General features: G+C 54.6%; 6 non-coding genes and 1 pseudogene across 6 annotated transcripts; all 7 read right to left on the bottom strand.

The window, feature by feature from the left end:
- Window positions 1-2,090: 2,090 nt before the first annotated feature.
- LOC138529140 (5S ribosomal RNA) lies at window positions 2,091-2,209 on the bottom strand. The gene has a single exon (XR_011284482.1). It is a non-coding gene; the product is annotated as a 5S ribosomal RNA (ribosomal RNA).
- A 2,469-nt stretch (window positions 2,210-4,678) lies between these two features.
- LOC138529212 (5S ribosomal RNA) lies at window positions 4,679-4,797 on the bottom strand. Its single transcript, XR_011284549.1, has one exon. It is a non-coding gene; the product is annotated as a 5S ribosomal RNA (ribosomal RNA).
- Window positions 4,798-7,266: 2,469 nt separating this feature from the next.
- Window positions 7,267-7,385, bottom strand: LOC138529328 (5S ribosomal RNA). The gene has a single exon (XR_011284665.1). It is a non-coding gene; the product is annotated as a 5S ribosomal RNA (ribosomal RNA).
- Window positions 7,386-9,854: 2,469 nt separating this feature from the next.
- On the bottom strand, window positions 9,855-9,973 carry LOC138529440 (5S ribosomal RNA). Its single transcript, XR_011284776.1, has one exon. It is a non-coding gene; the product is annotated as a 5S ribosomal RNA (ribosomal RNA).
- Window positions 9,974-12,442: 2,469 nt separating this feature from the next.
- LOC138529107 (5S ribosomal RNA) lies at window positions 12,443-12,551 on the bottom strand (annotated as a pseudogene).
- A 2,469-nt stretch (window positions 12,552-15,020) lies between these two features.
- On the bottom strand, window positions 15,021-15,139 carry LOC138528933 (5S ribosomal RNA). The gene has a single exon (XR_011284331.1). It is a non-coding gene; the product is annotated as a 5S ribosomal RNA (ribosomal RNA).
- Window positions 15,140-17,608: 2,469 nt separating this feature from the next.
- Window positions 17,609-17,727, bottom strand: LOC138529035 (5S ribosomal RNA). Its single transcript, XR_011284396.1, has one exon. It is a non-coding gene; the product is annotated as a 5S ribosomal RNA (ribosomal RNA).
- Between the last annotated feature and the right edge of the window lie 2,039 nt (window positions 17,728-19,766).

The following is a 19,766-nucleotide window of genomic DNA, read 5'->3' on the forward strand; positions in this document are numbered from 1 at the left end:
TGAGGCCTTACCTTCTCGGGCTGGCGGCCTACAAGTCCAGGAAAGAAGCAGGCCCAGTAACAGCAGCTGAGGCCCCCAGCCCAGCCCAGCCCAGGCAGGCATCAGCTTAAGGCTGACTCTCTACCCCACTGCTGCCCCAAATTGGTTTGGCAAAAGTTTGCAAAGAAGATGCCTGTAAATTTAACTCACGCCACACTAGCACTCACCCAGGCGTCGGTTCCTTACAAAAATAGAAAGCACCTCTAAAAAAGAAGAAATAAACACACACACAATTTTCCTGCTGGGGTCTCCTCGACTCTTTGAAAGGCAGAGGGCGATGTTGGTTGAGGCCCTTACCTTCTCCGGCTGGTGGCCTACAAGTCCAGGAAAGAAGCATGCCCAGTAACAGCAGCTGAGGCCCCCAGACCAGCCCAGCCCAGCCCAGGCAGCCATCAGCTGAAGGCTGACTCTCTACCCCAGTGCTGGTCCAAGTTGGTTTGGCAAAATTTTGCAAAGAAGATGCCTGTAAATGTAACTCACGCCACACTAGCACTCACCCAGGCGTCGGTTCCTTACAAAAATAGAAAGCACCTCTAAAAAAAGAAGAAATAAACACACACACAATTTTCCTGCTGCGGTCTCCTCGACTCTTTGGAAGGCAGAGGGCGATGTTGGTTGAAGCCCTTACCTTCTCTGGCTGGCGGCCTACAAGACCAGGAAAGAAGCAGGCCCAGTAACAGCAGCTGAGGCCCCCAGCCCAGCCACGCCTAGGCAGGCATCAGCTTAAGGCTGACTCTCTACCCCACTGCTGCCCCAAATTGGTTTGGCAAAAGTTTGCAAAGAAGATGCCTGTAAATTTAACTCACGCCACACTAGCACTCACCCAGGCGTCGGTTCCTTACAAAAATAGAAAGCACCTCTAAAAAAGAAGAAATAAACACACACACAATTTTCCTGCTGCGGTCTCCTCGACTCTTTGGAAGGCAGAGGGCGATGTTGGTTGAAGCCCTTACCTTCTCTGGCTGGCGGCCTACAAGACCAGGAAAGAAGCAGGCCCAGTAACAGCAGCTGAGGCCCCCAGCCCAGCCACGCCTAGGCAGGCATCAGCGGAAGGCTGACTCTCTACCCCAGTGCTGCTCCAAGTTGGTTTGGCAAAAGTTTGCAAAGAAGCTGCCCGTAAATTCACCTCAAGCCACACTAGCACTCACCCAGGCGTCAGTTCCTTACAAAAATAGAAAGAATCTCTAAAAAAGAAGAAATAAACACACACACAATTTTCCTGCTTCTATCCCCTCGACTCCTTGGAAGGCGGAGGGCAACCTTCGCCGCTGGTGGCCTTCACATGCAGGAAAGAAGCACACCCAGGAACAGCAGCTGAGGCTCCCAGCCCAGGCAGGCTTCAGCTGAAGGCCGACTTGGGAAGCACTGAGGCCAGACCCTGGGCTCCTGGGTCCCTCGGTTGAAGGCTCGAGGCCAGACCCCTTGGCTCCTGTGTCCCTTGGCTGAAGGCTCGACCAGTGCTCGACCAGGCTCGATCAGGCGAGATATTAGGTAGCATGGGGCCCAGCTGGGACTTCTAGGAAGCTTAGGGTGACGGCCGCTTCTGCCCCATCATCCAGAGGCCTGGCTATGGAGAGGCATGATGTGGCCTCCCTCCCTTCCTGCCTCTTGTAGGCACTTCTCCCCCGTGAGCACTTCCCGCTCCAAGTGTCCCCTTGTCTCCCAGGGTGCACTCTTCCTCTAGAGCCCACATATGCAGATGAGGCCCATCCACTTGCCTCCCCTAGCTGTAGGGGGCCTTGCGCGTCCACTGGAGAGAAAACGGGGAGACGCTGGAGGTGCTTTGCCAGGGACACGAGTGGCCCTTTCTGGCTGCATCCACCCACCCGAGGCGGCGAGCTGCTGCCCTGGCTTCAGTCTCCTGCTGCTCCAAGTTAGTTTGGCGACAACGTGTCCGCCTCTGACGGGGCTCTGCATTGGAGCGAGGGCTGCTGTCTGCCCCTGTGCCTTTTTCACGCGCCGTGTTTGTTAAAATTAAAAGCGGAATGGAGGAAAAATGTAGTTCAAGACGGGGAAGACGAACGCCGCCTATCGGGCACAGAGTAGCAAAATGCCTACAGCACCTGGTATTCCCAGGCGGTCTCCCATCCAAGTACTAACCAGGCCCGACCCTGCTTAGCTTCCGAGATCGGACGAGATCGGGCGCATTCAGGGTGGTATGGCCGTAGGCGAAGAGTGCGCCGATTCCGAGCCTCTTGTGCTGTGTCGGCTCCTCCGACGTCCACTGCCCTCTTGCAAGGCTGAACGCTGTCCTCTGCAGTGTGCTTCTGCCCTTCTTTTTGCCTCAAGCTCAGGAGCCACAGCTGCCAGCTTGGAAAAGCAACGAGCGGCTCCATGCACCCACTTTTGAAATACCCACTTGCCTACTCATGTTTGCAAAGAAAGTGTCTGTAAATTCAGGCCAAGCCACACTTGCACTCACTCACCCAAGCATCCGTTCCTTACAAAACTTTAAAAAAAAACTCGGAAAGAAAGATGGAAATAAACACACACACAATTTTCCTGCTGGGGTCTCCTCGACTCTTTGGAAGGCAGAGGGCGATGTTGGTTGAGGCCTTACCTTCTCGGGCTGGCGGCCTACAAGTCCAGGAAAGAAGCAGGCCCAGTAACAGCAGCTGAGGCCCCCAGCCCAGCCCAGCCCAGGCAGGCATCAGCTTAAGGCTGACTCTCTACCCCACTGCTGCCCCAAATTGGTTTGGCAAAAGTTTGCAAAGAAGATGCCTGTAAATTTAACTCACGCCACACTAGCACTCACCCAGGCGTCGGTTCCTTACAAAAATAGAAAGCACCTCTAAAAAAGAAGAAATAAACACACACACAATTTTCCTGCTGGGGTCTCCTCGACTCTTTGAAAGGCAGAGGGCGATGTTGGTTGAGGCCCTTACCTTCTCCGGCTGGTGGCCTACAAGTCCAGGAAAGAAGCATGCCCAGTAACAGCAGCTGAGGCCCCCAGACCAGCCCAGCCCAGCCCAGGCAGCCATCAGCTGAAGGCTGACTCTCTACCCCAGTGCTGGTCCAAGTTGGTTTGGCAAAATTTTGCAAAGAAGATGCCTGTAAATGTAACTCACGCCACACTAGCACTCACCCAGGCGTCGGTTCCTTACAAAAATAGAAAGCACCTCTAAAAAAAGAAGAAATAAACACACACACAATTTTCCTGCTGCGGTCTCCTCGACTCTTTGGAAGGCAGAGGGCGATGTTGGTTGAAGCCCTTACCTTCTCTGGCTGGCGGCCTACAAGACCAGGAAAGAAGCAGGCCCAGTAACAGCAGCTGAGGCCCCCAGCCCAGCCACGCCTAGGCAGGCATCAGCTTAAGGCTGACTCTCTACCCCACTGCTGCCCCAAATTGGTTTGGCAAAAGTTTGCAAAGAAGATGCCTGTAAATTTAACTCACGCCACACTAGCACTCACCCAGGCGTCGGTTCCTTACAAAAATAGAAAGCACCTCTAAAAAAGAAGAAATAAACACACACACAATTTTCCTGCTGCGGTCTCCTCGACTCTTTGGAAGGCAGAGGGCGATGTTGGTTGAAGCCCTTACCTTCTCTGGCTGGCGGCCTACAAGACCAGGAAAGAAGCAGGCCCAGTAACAGCAGCTGAGGCCCCCAGCCCAGCCACGCCTAGGCAGGCATCAGCGGAAGGCTGACTCTCTACCCCAGTGCTGCTCCAAGTTGGTTTGGCAAAAGTTTGCAAAGAAGCTGCCCGTAAATTCACCTCAAGCCACACTAGCACTCACCCAGGCGTCGGTTCCTTACAAAAATAGAAAGAATCTCTAAAAAAGAAGAAATAAACACACACACAATTTTCCTGCTTCTATCCCCTCGACTCCTTGGAAGGCGGAGGGCAACCTTCGCCGCTGGTGGCCTTCACATGCAGGAAAGAAGCACACCCAGGAACAGCAGCTGAGGCTCCCAGCCCAGGCAGGCTTCAGCTGAAGGCCGACTTGGGAAGCACTGAGGCCAGACCCTGGGCTCCTGGGTCCCTCGGTTGAAGGCTCGAGGCCAGACCCCTTGGCTCCTGTGTCCCTTGGCTGAAGGCTCGACCAGTGCTCGACCAGGCTCGATCAGGCGAGATATTAGGTAGCATGGGGCCCAGCTGGGACTTCTAGGAAGCTTAGGGTGACGGCCGCTTCTGCCCCATCATCCAGAGGCCTGGCTATGGAGAGGCATGATGTGGCCTCCCTCCCTTCCTGCCTCTTGTAGGCACTTCTCCCCCGTGAGCACTTCCCGCTCCAAGTGTCCCCTTGTCTCCCAGGGTGCACTCTTCCTCTAGAGCCCACATATGCAGATGAGGCCCATCCACTTGCCTCCCCTAGCTGTAGGGGGCCTTGCGCGTCCACTGGAGAGAAAACGGGGAGACGCTGGAGGTGCTTTGCCAGGGACACGAGTGGCCCTTTCTGGCTGCATCCACCCACCCGAGGCGGCGAGCTGCTGCCCTGGCTTCAGTCTCCTGCTGCTCCAAGTTAGTTTGGCGACAACGTGTCCGCCTCTGACGGGGCTCTGCATTGGAGCGAGGGCTGCTGTCTGCCCCTGTGCCTTTTTCACGCGCCGTGTTTGTTAAAATTAAAAGCGGAATGGAGGAAAAATGTAGTTCAAGACGGGGAAGACGAACGCCGCCTATCGGGCACAGAGTAGCAAAATGCCTACAGCACCTGGTATTCCCAGGCGGTCTCCCATCCAAGTACTAACCAGGCCCGACCCTGCTTAGCTTCCGAGATCGGACGAGATCGGGCGCATTCAGGGTGGTATGGCCGTAGGCGAAGAGTGCGCCGATTCCGAGCCTCTTGTGCTGTGTCGGCTCCTCCGACGTCCACTGCCCTCTTGCAAGGCTGAACGCTGTCCTCTGCAGTGTGCTTCTGCCCTTCTTTTTGCCTCAAGCTCAGGAGCCACAGCTGCCAGCTTGGAAAAGCAACGAGCGGCTCCATGCACCCACTTTTGAAATACCCACTTGCCTACTCATGTTTGCAAAGAAAGTGTCTGTAAATTCAGGCCAAGCCACACTTGCACTCACTCACCCAAGCATCCGTTCCTTACAAAACTTTAAAAAAAAACTCGGAAAGAAAGATGGAAATAAACACACACACAATTTTCCTGCTGGGGTCTCCTCGACTCTTTGGAAGGCAGAGGGCGATGTTGGTTGAGGCCTTACCTTCTCGGGCTGGCGGCCTACAAGTCCAGGAAAGAAGCAGGCCCAGTAACAGCAGCTGAGGCCCCCAGCCCAGCCCAGCCCAGGCAGGCATCAGCTTAAGGCTGACTCTCTACCCCACTGCTGCCCCAAATTGGTTTGGCAAAAGTTTGCAAAGAAGATGCCTGTAAATTTAACTCACGCCACACTAGCACTCACCCAGGCGTCGGTTCCTTACAAAAATAGAAAGCACCTCTAAAAAAGAAGAAATAAACACACACACAATTTTCCTGCTGGGGTCTCCTCGACTCTTTGAAAGGCAGAGGGCGATGTTGGTTGAGGCCCTTACCTTCTCCGGCTGGTGGCCTACAAGTCCAGGAAAGAAGCATGCCCAGTAACAGCAGCTGAGGCCCCCAGACCAGCCCAGCCCAGCCCAGGCAGCCATCAGCTGAAGGCTGACTCTCTACCCCAGTGCTGGTCCAAGTTGGTTTGGCAAAATTTTGCAAAGAAGATGCCTGTAAATGTAACTCACGCCACACTAGCACTCACCCAGGCGTCGGTTCCTTACAAAAATAGAAAGCACCTCTAAAAAAAGAAGAAATAAACACACACACAATTTTCCTGCTGCGGTCTCCTCGACTCTTTGGAAGGCAGAGGGCGATGTTGGTTGAAGCCCTTACCTTCTCTGGCTGGCGGCCTACAAGACCAGGAAAGAAGCAGGCCCAGTAACAGCAGCTGAGGCCCCCAGCCCAGCCACGCCTAGGCAGGCATCAGCTTAAGGCTGACTCTCTACCCCACTGCTGCCCCAAATTGGTTTGGCAAAAGTTTGCAAAGAAGATGCCTGTAAATTTAACTCACGCCACACTAGCACTCACCCAGGCGTCGGTTCCTTACAAAAATAGAAAGCACCTCTAAAAAAGAAGAAATAAACACACACACAATTTTCCTGCTGCGGTCTCCTCGACTCTTTGGAAGGCAGAGGGCGATGTTGGTTGAAGCCCTTACCTTCTCTGGCTGGCGGCCTACAAGACCAGGAAAGAAGCAGGCCCAGTAACAGCAGCTGAGGCCCCCAGCCCAGCCACGCCTAGGCAGGCATCAGCGGAAGGCTGACTCTCTACCCCAGTGCTGCTCCAAGTTGGTTTGGCAAAAGTTTGCAAAGAAGCTGCCCGTAAATTCACCTCAAGCCACACTAGCACTCACCCAGGCGTCGGTTCCTTACAAAAATAGAAAGAATCTCTAAAAAAGAAGAAATAAACACACACACAATTTTCCTGCTTCTATCCCCTCGACTCCTTGGAAGGCGGAGGGCAACCTTCGCCGCTGGTGGCCTTCACATGCAGGAAAGAAGCACACCCAGGAACAGCAGCTGAGGCTCCCAGCCCAGGCAGGCTTCAGCTGAAGGCCGACTTGGGAAGCACTGAGGCCAGACCCTGGGCTCCTGGGTCCCTCGGTTGAAGGCTCGAGGCCAGACCCCTTGGCTCCTGTGTCCCTTGGCTGAAGGCTCGACCAGTGCTCGACCAGGCTCGATCAGGCGAGATATTAGGTAGCATGGGGCCCAGCTGGGACTTCTAGGAAGCTTAGGGTGACGGCCGCTTCTGCCCCATCATCCAGAGGCCTGGCTATGGAGAGGCATGATGTGGCCTCCCTCCCTTCCTGCCTCTTGTAGGCACTTCTCCCCCGTGAGCACTTCCCGCTCCAAGTGTCCCCTTGTCTCCCAGGGTGCACTCTTCCTCTAGAGCCCACATATGCAGATGAGGCCCATCCACTTGCCTCCCCTAGCTGTAGGGGGCCTTGCGCGTCCACTGGAGAGAAAACGGGGAGACGCTGGAGGTGCTTTGCCAGGGACACGAGTGGCCCTTTCTGGCTGCATCCACCCACCCGAGGCGGCGAGCTGCTGCCCTGGCTTCAGTCTCCTGCTGCTCCAAGTTAGTTTGGCGACAACGTGTCCGCCTCTGACGGGGCTCTGCATTGGAGCGAGGGCTGCTGTCTGCCCCTGTGCCTTTTTCACGCGCCGTGTTTGTTAAAATTAAAAGCGGAATGGAGGAAAAATGTAGTTCAAGACGGGGAAGACGAACGCCGCCTATCGGGCACAGAGTAGCAAAATGCCTACAGCACCTGGTATTCCCAGGCGGTCTCCCATCCAAGTACTAACCAGGCCCGACCCTGCTTAGCTTCCGAGATCGGACGAGATCGGGCGCATTCAGGGTGGTATGGCCGTAGGCGAAGAGTGCGCCGATTCCGAGCCTCTTGTGCTGTGTCGGCTCCTCCGACGTCCACTGCCCTCTTGCAAGGCTGAACGCTGTCCTCTGCAGTGTGCTTCTGCCCTTCTTTTTGCCTCAAGCTCAGGAGCCACAGCTGCCAGCTTGGAAAAGCAACGAGCGGCTCCATGCACCCACTTTTGAAATACCCACTTGCCTACTCATGTTTGCAAAGAAAGTGTCTGTAAATTCAGGCCAAGCCACACTTGCACTCACTCACCCAAGCATCCGTTCCTTACAAAACTTTAAAAAAAAACTCGGAAAGAAAGATGGAAATAAACACACACACAATTTTCCTGCTGGGGTCTCCTCGACTCTTTGGAAGGCAGAGGGCGATGTTGGTTGAGGCCTTACCTTCTCGGGCTGGCGGCCTACAAGTCCAGGAAAGAAGCAGGCCCAGTAACAGCAGCTGAGGCCCCCAGCCCAGCCCAGCCCAGGCAGGCATCAGCTTAAGGCTGACTCTCTACCCCACTGCTGCCCCAAATTGGTTTGGCAAAAGTTTGCAAAGAAGATGCCTGTAAATTTAACTCACGCCACACTAGCACTCACCCAGGCGTCGGTTCCTTACAAAAATAGAAAGCACCTCTAAAAAAGAAGAAATAAACACACACACAATTTTCCTGCTGGGGTCTCCTCGACTCTTTGAAAGGCAGAGGGCGATGTTGGTTGAGGCCCTTACCTTCTCCGGCTGGTGGCCTACAAGTCCAGGAAAGAAGCATGCCCAGTAACAGCAGCTGAGGCCCCCAGACCAGCCCAGCCCAGCCCAGGCAGCCATCAGCTGAAGGCTGACTCTCTACCCCAGTGCTGGTCCAAGTTGGTTTGGCAAAATTTTGCAAAGAAGATGCCTGTAAATGTAACTCACGCCACACTAGCACTCACCCAGGCGTCGGTTCCTTACAAAAATAGAAAGCACCTCTAAAAAAAGAAGAAATAAACACACACACAATTTTCCTGCTGCGGTCTCCTCGACTCTTTGGAAGGCAGAGGGCGATGTTGGTTGAAGCCCTTACCTTCTCTGGCTGGCGGCCTACAAGACCAGGAAAGAAGCAGGCCCAGTAACAGCAGCTGAGGCCCCCAGCCCAGCCACGCCTAGGCAGGCATCAGCTTAAGGCTGACTCTCTACCCCACTGCTGCCCCAAATTGGTTTGGCAAAAGTTTGCAAAGAAGATGCCTGTAAATTTAACTCACGCCACACTAGCACTCACCCAGGCGTCGGTTCCTTACAAAAATAGAAAGCACCTCTAAAAAAGAAGAAATAAACACACACACAATTTTCCTGCTGCGGTCTCCTCGACTCTTTGGAAGGCAGAGGGCGATGTTGGTTGAAGCCCTTACCTTCTCTGGCTGGCGGCCTACAAGACCAGGAAAGAAGCAGGCCCAGTAACAGCAGCTGAGGCCCCCAGCCCAGCCACGCCTAGGCAGGCATCAGCGGAAGGCTGACTCTCTACCCCAGTGCTGCTCCAAGTTGGTTTGGCAAAAGTTTGCAAAGAAGCTGCCCGTAAATTCACCTCAAGCCACACTAGCACTCACCCAGGCGTCGGTTCCTTACAAAAATAGAAAGAATCTCTAAAAAAGAAGAAATAAACACACACACAATTTTCCTGCTTCTATCCCCTCGACTCCTTGGAAGGCGGAGGGCAACCTTCGCCGCTGGTGGCCTTCACATGCAGGAAAGAAGCACACCCAGGAACAGCAGCTGAGGCTCCCAGCCCAGGCAGGCTTCAGCTGAAGGCCGACTTGGGAAGCACTGAGGCCAGACCCTGGGCTCCTGGGTCCCTCGGTTGAAGGCTCGAGGCCAGACCCCTTGGCTCCTGTGTCCCTTGGCTGAAGGCTCGACCAGTGCTCGACCAGGCTCGATCAGGCGAGATATTAGGTAGCATGGGGCCCAGCTGGGACTTCTAGGAAGCTTAGGGTGACGGCCGCTTCTGCCCCATCATCCAGAGGCCTGGCTATGGAGAGGCATGATGTGGCCTCCCTCCCTTCCTGCCTCTTGTAGGCACTTCTCCCCCGTGAGCACTTCCCGCTCCAAGTGTCCCCTTGTCTCCCAGGGTGCACTCTTCCTCTAGAGCCCACATATGCAGATGAGGCCCATCCACTTGCCTCCCCTAGCTGTAGGGGGCCTTGCGCGTCCACTGGAGAGAAAACGGGGAGACGCTGGAGGTGCTTTGCCAGGGACACGAGTGGCCCTTTCTGGCTGCATCCACCCACCCGAGGCGGCGAGCTGCTGCCCTGGCTTCAGTCTCCTGCTGCTCCAAGTTAGTTTGGCGACAACGTGTCCGCCTCTGACGGGGCTCTGCATTGGAGCGAGGGCTGCTGTCTGCCCCTGTGCCTTTTTCACGCGCCGTGTTTGTTAAAATTAAAAGCGGAATGGAGGAAAAATGTAGTTCAAGACGGGGAAGACGAACGCCGCCTATCGGGCACAGAGTAGCAAAATGCCTACAGCACCTGGTATTCCCAGGCGGTCTCCCATCCAAGTACTAACCAGGCCCGACCCTGCTTAGCTTCCGAGATCGGACGAGATCGGGCGCATTCAGGGTGGTATGGCCGTAGGCGAAGAGTGCGCCGATTCCGAGCCTCTTGTGCTGTGTCGGCTCCTCCGACGTCCACTGCCCTCTTGCAAGGCTGAACGCTGTCCTCTGCAGTGTGCTTCTGCCCTTCTTTTTGCCTCAAGCTCAGGAGCCACAGCTGCCAGCTTGGAAAAGCAACGAGCGGCTCCATGCACCCACTTTTGAAATACCCACTTGCCTACTCATGTTTGCAAAGAAAGTGTCTGTAAATTCAGGCCAAGCCACACTTGCACTCACTCACCCAAGCATCCGTTCCTTACAAAACTTTAAAAAAAAACTCGGAAAGAAAGATGGAAATAAACACACACACAATTTTCCTGCTGGGGTCTCCTCGACTCTTTGGAAGGCAGAGGGCGATGTTGGTTGAGGCCTTACCTTCTCGGGCTGGCGGCCTACAAGTCCAGGAAAGAAGCAGGCCCAGTAACAGCAGCTGAGGCCCCCAGCCCAGCCCAGCCCAGGCAGGCATCAGCTTAAGGCTGACTCTCTACCCCACTGCTGCCCCAAATTGGTTTGGCAAAAGTTTGCAAAGAAGATGCCTGTAAATTTAACTCACGCCACACTAGCACTCACCCAGGCGTCGGTTCCTTACAAAAATAGAAAGCACCTCTAAAAAAGAAGAAATAAACACACACACAATTTTCCTGCTGGGGTCTCCTCGACTCTTTGAAAGGCAGAGGGCGATGTTGGTTGAGGCCCTTACCTTCTCCGGCTGGTGGCCTACAAGTCCAGGAAAGAAGCATGCCCAGTAACAGCAGCTGAGGCCCCCAGACCAGCCCAGCCCAGCCCAGGCAGCCATCAGCTGAAGGCTGACTCTCTACCCCAGTGCTGGTCCAAGTTGGTTTGGCAAAATTTTGCAAAGAAGATGCCTGTAAATGTAACTCACGCCACACTAGCACTCACCCAGGCGTCGGTTCCTTACAAAAATAGAAAGCACCTCTAAAAAAAGAAGAAATAAACACACACACAATTTTCCTGCTGCGGTCTCCTCGACTCTTTGGAAGGCAGAGGGCGATGTTGGTTGAAGCCCTTACCTTCTCTGGCTGGCGGCCTACAAGACCAGGAAAGAAGCAGGCCCAGTAACAGCAGCTGAGGCCCCCAGCCCAGCCACGCCTAGGCAGGCATCAGCTTAAGGCTGACTCTCTACCCCACTGCTGCCCCAAATTGGTTTGGCAAAAGTTTGCAAAGAAGATGCCTGTAAATTTAACTCACGCCACACTAGCACTCACCCAGGCGTCGGTTCCTTACAAAAATAGAAAGCACCTCTAAAAAAGAAGAAATAAACACACACACAATTTTCCTGCTGCGGTCTCCTCGACTCTTTGGAAGGCAGAGGGCGATGTTGGTTGAAGCCCTTACCTTCTCTGGCTGGCGGCCTACAAGACCAGGAAAGAAGCAGGCCCAGTAACAGCAGCTGAGGCCCCCAGCCCAGCCACGCCTAGGCAGGCATCAGCGGAAGGCTGACTCTCTACCCCAGTGCTGCTCCAAGTTGGTTTGGCAAAAGTTTGCAAAGAAGCTGCCCGTAAATTCACCTCAAGCCACACTAGCACTCACCCAGGCGTCGGTTCCTTACAAAAATAGAAAGAATCTCTAAAAAAGAAGAAATAAACACACACACAATTTTCCTGCTTCTATCCCCTCGACTCCTTGGAAGGCGGAGGGCAACCTTCGCCGCTGGTGGCCTTCACATGCAGGAAAGAAGCACACCCAGGAACAGCAGCTGAGGCTCCCAGCCCAGGCAGGCTTCAGCTGAAGGCCGACTTGGGAAGCACTGAGGCCAGACCCTGGGCTCCTGGGTCCCTCGGTTGAAGGCTCGAGGCCAGACCCCTTGGCTCCTGTGTCCCTTGGCTGAAGGCTCGACCAGTGCTCGACCAGGCTCGATCAGGCGAGATATTAGGTAGCATGGGGCCCAGCTGGGACTTCTAGGAAGCTTAGGGTGACGGCCGCTTCTGCCCCATCATCCAGAGGCCTGGCTATGGAGAGGCATGATGTGGCCTCCCTCCCTTCCTGCCTCTTGTAGGCACTTCTCCCCCGTGAGCACTTCCCGCTCCAAGTGTCCCCTTGTCTCCCAGGGTGCACTCTTCCTCTAGAGCCCACATATGCAGATGAGGCCCATCCACTTGCCTCCCCTAGCTGTAGGGGGCCTTGCGCGTCCACTGGAGAGAAAACGGGGAGACGCTGGAGGTGCTTTGCCAGGGACACGAGTGGCCCTTTCTGGCTGCATCCACCCACCCGAGGCGGCGAGCTGCTGCCCTGGCTTCAGTCTCCTGCTGCTCCAAGTTAGTTTGGCGACAACGTGTCCGCCTCTGACGGGGCTCTGCATTGGAGCGAGGGCTGCTGTCTGCCCCTGTGCCTTTTTCACGCGCCGTGTTTGTTAAAATTAAAAGCGGAATGGAGGAAAAATGTAGTTCAAGACGGGGAAGACGAACGCCGCCTATCGGGCACAGAGTAGCAAAATGCCTACAGCACCTGGTATTCCCAGGCGGTCTCCCATCCAAGTACTAACCAGGCCCGACCCTGCTTAGCTTCCGAGATCGGGCGCATTCAGGGTGGTATGGCCGTAGGCGAAGAGTGCGCCGATTCCGAGCCTCTTGTGCTGTGTCGGCTCCTCCGACGTCCACTGCCCTCTTGCAAGGCTGAACGCTGTCCTCTGCAGTGTGCTTCTGCCCTTCTTTTTGCCTCAAGCTCAGGAGCCACAGCTGCCAGCTTGGAAAAGCAACGAGCGGCTCCATGCACCCACTTTTGAAATACCCACTTGCCTACTCATGTTTGCAAAGAAAGTGTCTGTAAATTCAGGCCAAGCCACACTTGCACTCACTCACCCAAGCATCCGTTCCTTACAAAACTTTAAAAAAAAACTCGGAAAGAAAGATGGAAATAAACACACACACAATTTTCCTGCTGGGGTCTCCTCGACTCTTTGGAAGGCAGAGGGCGATGTTGGTTGAGGCCTTACCTTCTCGGGCTGGCGGCCTACAAGTCCAGGAAAGAAGCAGGCCCAGTAACAGCAGCTGAGGCCCCCAGCCCAGCCCAGCCCAGGCAGGCATCAGCTTAAGGCTGACTCTCTACCCCACTGCTGCCCCAAATTGGTTTGGCAAAAGTTTGCAAAGAAGATGCCTGTAAATTTAACTCACGCCACACTAGCACTCACCCAGGCGTCGGTTCCTTACAAAAATAGAAAGCACCTCTAAAAAAGAAGAAATAAACACACACACAATTTTCCTGCTGGGGTCTCCTCGACTCTTTGAAAGGCAGAGGGCGATGTTGGTTGAGGCCCTTACCTTCTCCGGCTGGTGGCCTACAAGTCCAGGAAAGAAGCATGCCCAATAACAGCAGCTGAGGCCCCCAGACCAGCCCAGCCCAGCCCAGGCAGCCATCAGCTGAAGGCTGACTCTCTACCCCAGTGCTGGTCCAAGTTGGTTTGGCAAAATTTTGCAAAGAAGATGCCTGTAAATGTAACTCACGCCACACTAGCACTCACCCAGGCGTCGGTTCCTTACAAAAATAGAAAGCACCTCTAAAAAAAGAAGAAATAAACACACACACAATTTTCCTGCTGCGGTCTCCTCGACTCTTTGGAAGGCAGAGGGCGATGTTGGTTGAAGCCCTTACCTTCTCTGGCTGGCGGCCTACAAGACCAGGAAAGAAGCAGGCCCAGTAACAGCAGCTGAGGCCCCCAGCCCAGCCACGCCTAGGCAGGCATCAGCTTAAGGCTGACTCTCTACCCCACTGCTGCCCCAAATTGGTTTGGCAAAAGTTTGCAAAGAAGATGCCTGTAAATTTAACTCACGCCACACTAGCACTCACCCAGGCGTCGGTTCCTTACAAAAATAGAAAGCACCTCTAAAAAAGAAGAAATAAACACACACACAATTTTCCTGCTGCGGTCTCCTCGACTCTTTGGAAGGCAGAGGGCGATGTTGGTTGAAGCCCTTACCTTCTCTGGCTGGCGGCCTACAAGACCAGGAAAGAAGCAGGCCCAGTAACAGCAGCTGAGGCCCCCAGCCCAGCCACGCCTAGGCAGGCATCAGCGGAAGGCTGACTCTCTACCCCAGTGCTGCTCCAAGTTGGTTTGGCAAAAGTTTGCAAAGAAGCTGCCCGTAAATTCACCTCAAGCCACACTAGCACTCACCCAGGCGTCGGTTCCTTACAAAAATAGAAAGAATCTCTAAAAAAGAAGAAATAAACACACACACAATTTTCCTGCTTCTATCCCCTCGACTCCTTGGAAGGCGGAGGGCAACCTTCGCCGCTGGTGGCCTTCACATGCAGGAAAGAAGCACACCCAGGAACAGCAGCTGAGGCTCCCAGCCCAGGCAGGCTTCAGCTGAAGGCCGACTTGGGAAGCACTGAGGCCAGACCCTGGGCTCCTGGGTCCCTCGGTTGAAGGCTCGAGGCCAGACCCCTTGGCTCCTGTGTCCCTTGGCTGAAGGCTCGACCAGTGCTCGACCAGGCTCGATCAGGCGAGATATTAGGTAGCATGGGGCCCAGCTGGGACTTCTAGGAAGCTTAGGGTGACGGCCGCTTCTGCCCCATCATCCAGAGGCCTGGCTATGGAGAGGCATGATGTGGCCTCCCTCCCTTCCTGCCTCTTGTAGGCACTTCTCCCCCGTGAGCACTTCCCGCTCCAAGTGTCCCCTTGTCTCCCAGGGTGCACTCTTCCTCTAGAGCCCACATATGCAGATGAGGCCCATCCACTTGCCTCCCCTAGCTGTAGGGGGCCTTGCGCGTCCACTGGAGAGAAAACGGGGAGACGCTGGAGGTGCTTTGCCAGGGACACGAGTGGCCCTTTCTGGCTGCATCCACCCACCCGAGGCGGCGAGCTGCTGCCCTGGCTTCAGTCTCCTGCTGCTCCAAGTTAGTTTGGCGACAACGTGTCCGCCTCTGACGGGGCTCTGCATTGGAGCGAGGGCTGCTGTCTGCCCCTGTGCCTTTTTCACGCGCCGTGTTTGTTAAAATTAAAAGCGGAATGGAGGAAAAATGTAGTTCAAGACGGGGAAGACAAACGCCGCCTATCGGGCACAGAGTAGCAAAATGCCTACAGCACCTGGTATTCCCAGGCGGTCTCCCATCCAAGTACTAACCAGGCCCGACCCTGCTTAGCTTCCGAGATCGGACGAGATCGGGCGCATTCAGGGTGGTATGGCCGTAGGCGAAGAGTGCGCCGATTCCGAGCCTCTTGTGCTGTGTCGGCTCCTCCGACGTCCACTGCCCTCTTGCAAGGCTGAACGCTGTCCTCTGCAGTGTGCTTCTGCCCTTCTTTTTGCCTCAAGCTCAGGAGCCACAGCTGCCAGCTTGGAAAAGCAACGAGCGGCTCCATGCACCCACTTTTGAAATACCCACTTGCCTACTCATGTTTGCAAAGAAAGTGTCTGTAAATTCAGGCCAAGCCACACTTGCACTCACTCACCCAAGCATCCGTTCCTTACAAAACTTTAAAAAAAAACTCGGAAAGAAAGATGGAAATAAACACACACACAATTTTCCTGCTGGGGTCTCCTCGACTCTTTGGAAGGCAGAGGGCGATGTTGGTTGAGGCCTTACCTTCTCGGGCTGGCGGCCTACAAGTCCAGGAAAGAAGCAGGCCCAGTAACAGCAGCTGAGGCCCCCAGCCCAGCCCAGCCCAGGCAGGCATCAGCTTAAGGCTGACTCTCTACCCCACTGCTGCCCCAAATTGGTTTGGCAAAAGTTTGCAAAGAAGATGCCTGTAAATTTAACTCACGCCACACTAGCACTCACCCAGGCGTCGGTTCCTTACAAAAATAGAAAGCACCTCTAAAAAAGAAGAAATAAACACACACACAATTTTCCTGCTGGGGTCTCCTTGACTCTTTGAAAGGCAGAGGGCGATGTTGGTTGAGGCCCTTACCTTCTCCGGCTGGTGGCCTACAAGTCCAGGAAAGAAGCATGCCCAGTAACAGCAGCTGAGGCCCCCAGACCAGCCCAGCCCAGCCCAGGCAGCCATCAGCTGAAGGCTGACTCTCTACCCCAGTGCTGGTCCAAGTTGGTTTGGCAAAATTTTGCAAAGAAGATGCCTGTAAATGTAACTCACGCCACACTAGCACTCACCCAGGCGTCGGTTCCTTACAAAAATAGAAAGCACCTCTAAAAAAAGAAGAAATAAACACACACACAATTTTCCTGCTGCGGTCTCCTCGACTCTTTGGAAGGCAGAGGGCGATGTTGGTTGAAGCCCTTACCTTCTCTGGCTGGCGGCCTACAAGACCAGGAAAGAAGCAGGCCCAGTAACAGCAGCTGAGGCCCCCAGCCCAGCCACGCCTAGGCAGGCATCAGCTTAAGGCTGACTCTCTACCCCACTGCTGCCCCAAATTGGTTTGGCAAAAGTTTGCAAAGAAGATGCCTGTAAATTTAACTCACGCCACACTAGCACTCACCCAGGCGTCGGTTCCTTACAAAAATAGAAAGCACCTCTAAAAAAGAAGAAATAAACACACACACAATTTTCCTGCTGCGGTCTCCTCGACTCTTTGGAAGGCAGAGGGCGATGTTGGTTGAAGCCCTTACCTTCTCTGGCTGGCGGCCTACAAGACCAGGAAAGAAGCAGGCCCAGTAACAGCAGCTGAGGCCCCCAGCCCAGCCACGCCTAGGCAGGCATCAGCGGAAGGCTGACTCTCTACCCCAGTGCTGCTCCAAGTTGGTTTGGCAAAAGTTTGCAAAGAAGCTGCCCGTAAATTCACCTCAAGCCACACTAGCACTCACCCAGGCGTCGGTTCCTTACAAAAATAGAAAGAATCTCTAAAAAAGAAGAAATAAACACACACACAATTTTCCTGCTTCTATCCCCTCGACTCCTTGGAAGGCGGAGGGCAACCTTCGCCGCTGGTGGCCTTCACATGCAGGAAAGAAGCACACCCAGGAACAGCAGCTGAGGCTCCCAGCCCAGGCAGGCTTCAGCTGAAGGCCGACTTGGGAAGCACTGAGGCCAGACCCTGGGCTCCTGGGTCCCTCGGTTGAAGGCTCGAGGCCAGACCCCTTGGCTCCTGTGTCCCTTGGCTGAAGGCTCGACCAGTGCTCGACCAGGCTCGATCAGGCGAGATATTAGGTAGCATGGGGCCCAGCTGGGACTTCTAGGAAGCTTAGGGTGACGGCCGCTTCTGCCCCATCATCCAGAGGCCTGGCTATGGAGAGGCATGATGTGGCCTCCCTCCCTTCCTGCCTCTTGTAGGCACTTCTCCCCCGTGAGCACTTCCCGCTCCAAGTGTCCCCTTGTCTCCCAGGGTGCACTCTTCCTCTAGAGCCCACATATGCAGATGAGGCCCATCCACTTGCCTCCCCTAGCTGTAGGGGGCCTTGCGCGTCCACTGGAGAGAAAACGGGGAGACGCTGGAGGTGCTTTGCCAGGGACACGAGTGGCCCTTTCTGGCTGCATCCACCCACCCGAGGCGGCGAGCTGCTGCCCTGGCTTCAGTCTCCTGCTGCTCCAAGTTAGTTTGGCGACAACGTGTCCGCCTCTGACGGGGCTCTGCATTGGAGCGAGGGCTGCTGTCTGCCCCTGTGCCTTTTTCACGCGCCGTGTTTGTTAAAATTAAAAGCGGAATGGAGGAAAAATGTAGTTCAAGACGGGGAAGACGAACGCCGCCTATCGGGCACAGAGTAGCAAAATGCCTACAGCACCTGGTATTCCCAGGCGGTCTCCCATCCAAGTACTAACCAGGCCCGACCCTGCTTAGCTTCCGAGATCGGACGAGATCGGGCGCATTCAGGGTGGTATGGCCGTAGGCGAAGAGTGCGCCGATTCCGAGCCTCTTGTGCTGTGTCGGCTCCTCCGACGTCCACTGCCCTCTTGCAAGGCTGAACGCTGTCCTCTGCAGTGTGCTTCTGCCCTTCTTTTTGCCTCAAGCTCAGGAGCCACAGCTGCCAGCTTGGAAAAGCAACGAGCGGCTCCATGCACCCACTTTTGAAATACCCACTTGCCTACTCATGTTTGCAAAGAAAGTGTCTGTAAATTCAGGCCAAGCCACACTTGCACTCACTCACCCAAGCATCCGTTCCTTACAAAACTTTAAAAAAAAACTCGGAAAGAAAGATGGAAATAAACACACACACAATTTTCCTGCTGGGGTCTCCTCGACTCTTTGGAAGGCAGAGGGCGATGTTGGTTGAGGCCTTACCTTCTCGGGCTGGCGGCCTACAAGTCCAGGAAAGAAGCAGGCCCAGTAACAGCAGCTGAGGCCCCCAGCCCAGCCCAGCCCAGGCAGGCATCAGCTTAAGGCTGACTCTCTACCCCACTGCTGCCCCAAATTGGTTTGGCAAAAGTTTGCAAAGAAGATGCCTGTAAATTTAACTCACGCCACACTAGCACTCACCCAGGCGTCGGTTCCTTACAAAAATAGAAAGCACCTCTAAAAAAGAAGAAATAAACACACACACAATTTTCCTGCTGGGGTCTCCTCGACTCTTTGAAAGGCAGAGGGCGATGTTGGTTGAGGCCCTTACCTTCTCCGGCTGGTGGCCTACAAGTCCAGGAAAGAAGCATGCCCAGTAACAGCAGCTGAGGCCCCCAGACCAGCCCAGCCCAGCCCAGGCAGCCATCAGCTGAAGGCTGACTCTCTACCCCAGTGCTGGTCCAAGTTGGTTTGGCAAAATTTTGCAAAGAAGATGCCTGTAAATGTAACTCACGCCACACTAGCACTCACCCAGGCGTCGGTTCCTTACAAAAATAGAAAGCACCTCTAAAAAAAGAAGAAATAAACACACACACAATTTTCCTGCTGCGGTCTCCTCGACTCTTTGGAAGGCAGAGGGCGATGTTGGTTGAAGCCCTTACCTTCTCTGGCTGGCGGCCTACAAGACCAGGAAAGAAGCAGGCCCAGTAACAGCAGCTGAGGCCCCCAGCCCAGCCACGCCTAGGCAGGCATCAGCTTAAGGCTGACTCTCTACCCCACTGCTGCCCCAAATTGGTTTGGCAAAAGTTTGCAAAGAAGATGCCTGTAAATTTAACTCACGCCACACTAGCACTCACCCAGGCGTCGGTTCCTTACAAAAATAGAAAGCACCTCTAAAAAAGAAGAAATAAACACACACACAATTTTCCTGCTGCGGTCTCCTCGACTCTTTGGAAGGCAGAGGGCGATGTTGGTTGAAGCCCTTACCTTCTCTGGCTGGCGGCCTACAAGACCAGGAAAGAAGCAGGCCCAGTAACAGCAGCTGAGGCCCCCAGCCCAGCCACGCCTAGGCAGGCATCAGCGGAAGGCTGACTCTCTACCCCAGTGCTGCTCCAAGTTGGTTTGGCAAAAGTTTGCAAAGAAGCTGCCCGTAAATTCACCTCAAGCCACACTAGCACTCACCCAGGCGTCGGTTCCTTACAAAAATAGAAAGAATCTCTAAAAAAGAAGAAATAAACACACACACAATTTTCCTGCTTCTATCCCCTCGACTCCTTGGAAGGCGGAGGGCAACCTTCGCCGCTGGTGGCCTTCACATGCAGGAAAGAAGCACACCCAGGAACAGCAGCTGAGGCTCCCAGCCCAGGCAGGCTTCAGCTGAAGGCCGACTTGGGAAGCACTGAGGCCAGACCCTGGGCTCCTGGGTCCCTCGGTTGAAGGCTCGAGGCCAGACCCCTTGGCTCCTGTGTCCCTTGGCTGAAGGCTCGACCAGTGCTCGACCAGGCTCGATCAGGCGAGATATTAGGTAGCATGGGGCCCAGCTGGGACTTCTAGGAAGCTTAGGGTGACGGCCGCTTCTGCCCCATCATCCAGAGGCCTGGCTATGGAGAGGCATGATGTGGCCTCCCTCCCTTCCTGCCTCTTGTAGGCACTTC

Source organism: Ambystoma mexicanum, chromosome 7q (genome assembly GCF_040938575.1).
Source record: "Ambystoma mexicanum isolate Mex_15411 chromosome 7q, UKY_AmexF1_1, whole genome shotgun sequence".
In the NCBI taxonomy this organism is placed as follows: Eukaryota; Metazoa; Chordata; class Amphibia; order Caudata; family Ambystomatidae; genus Ambystoma; species Ambystoma mexicanum.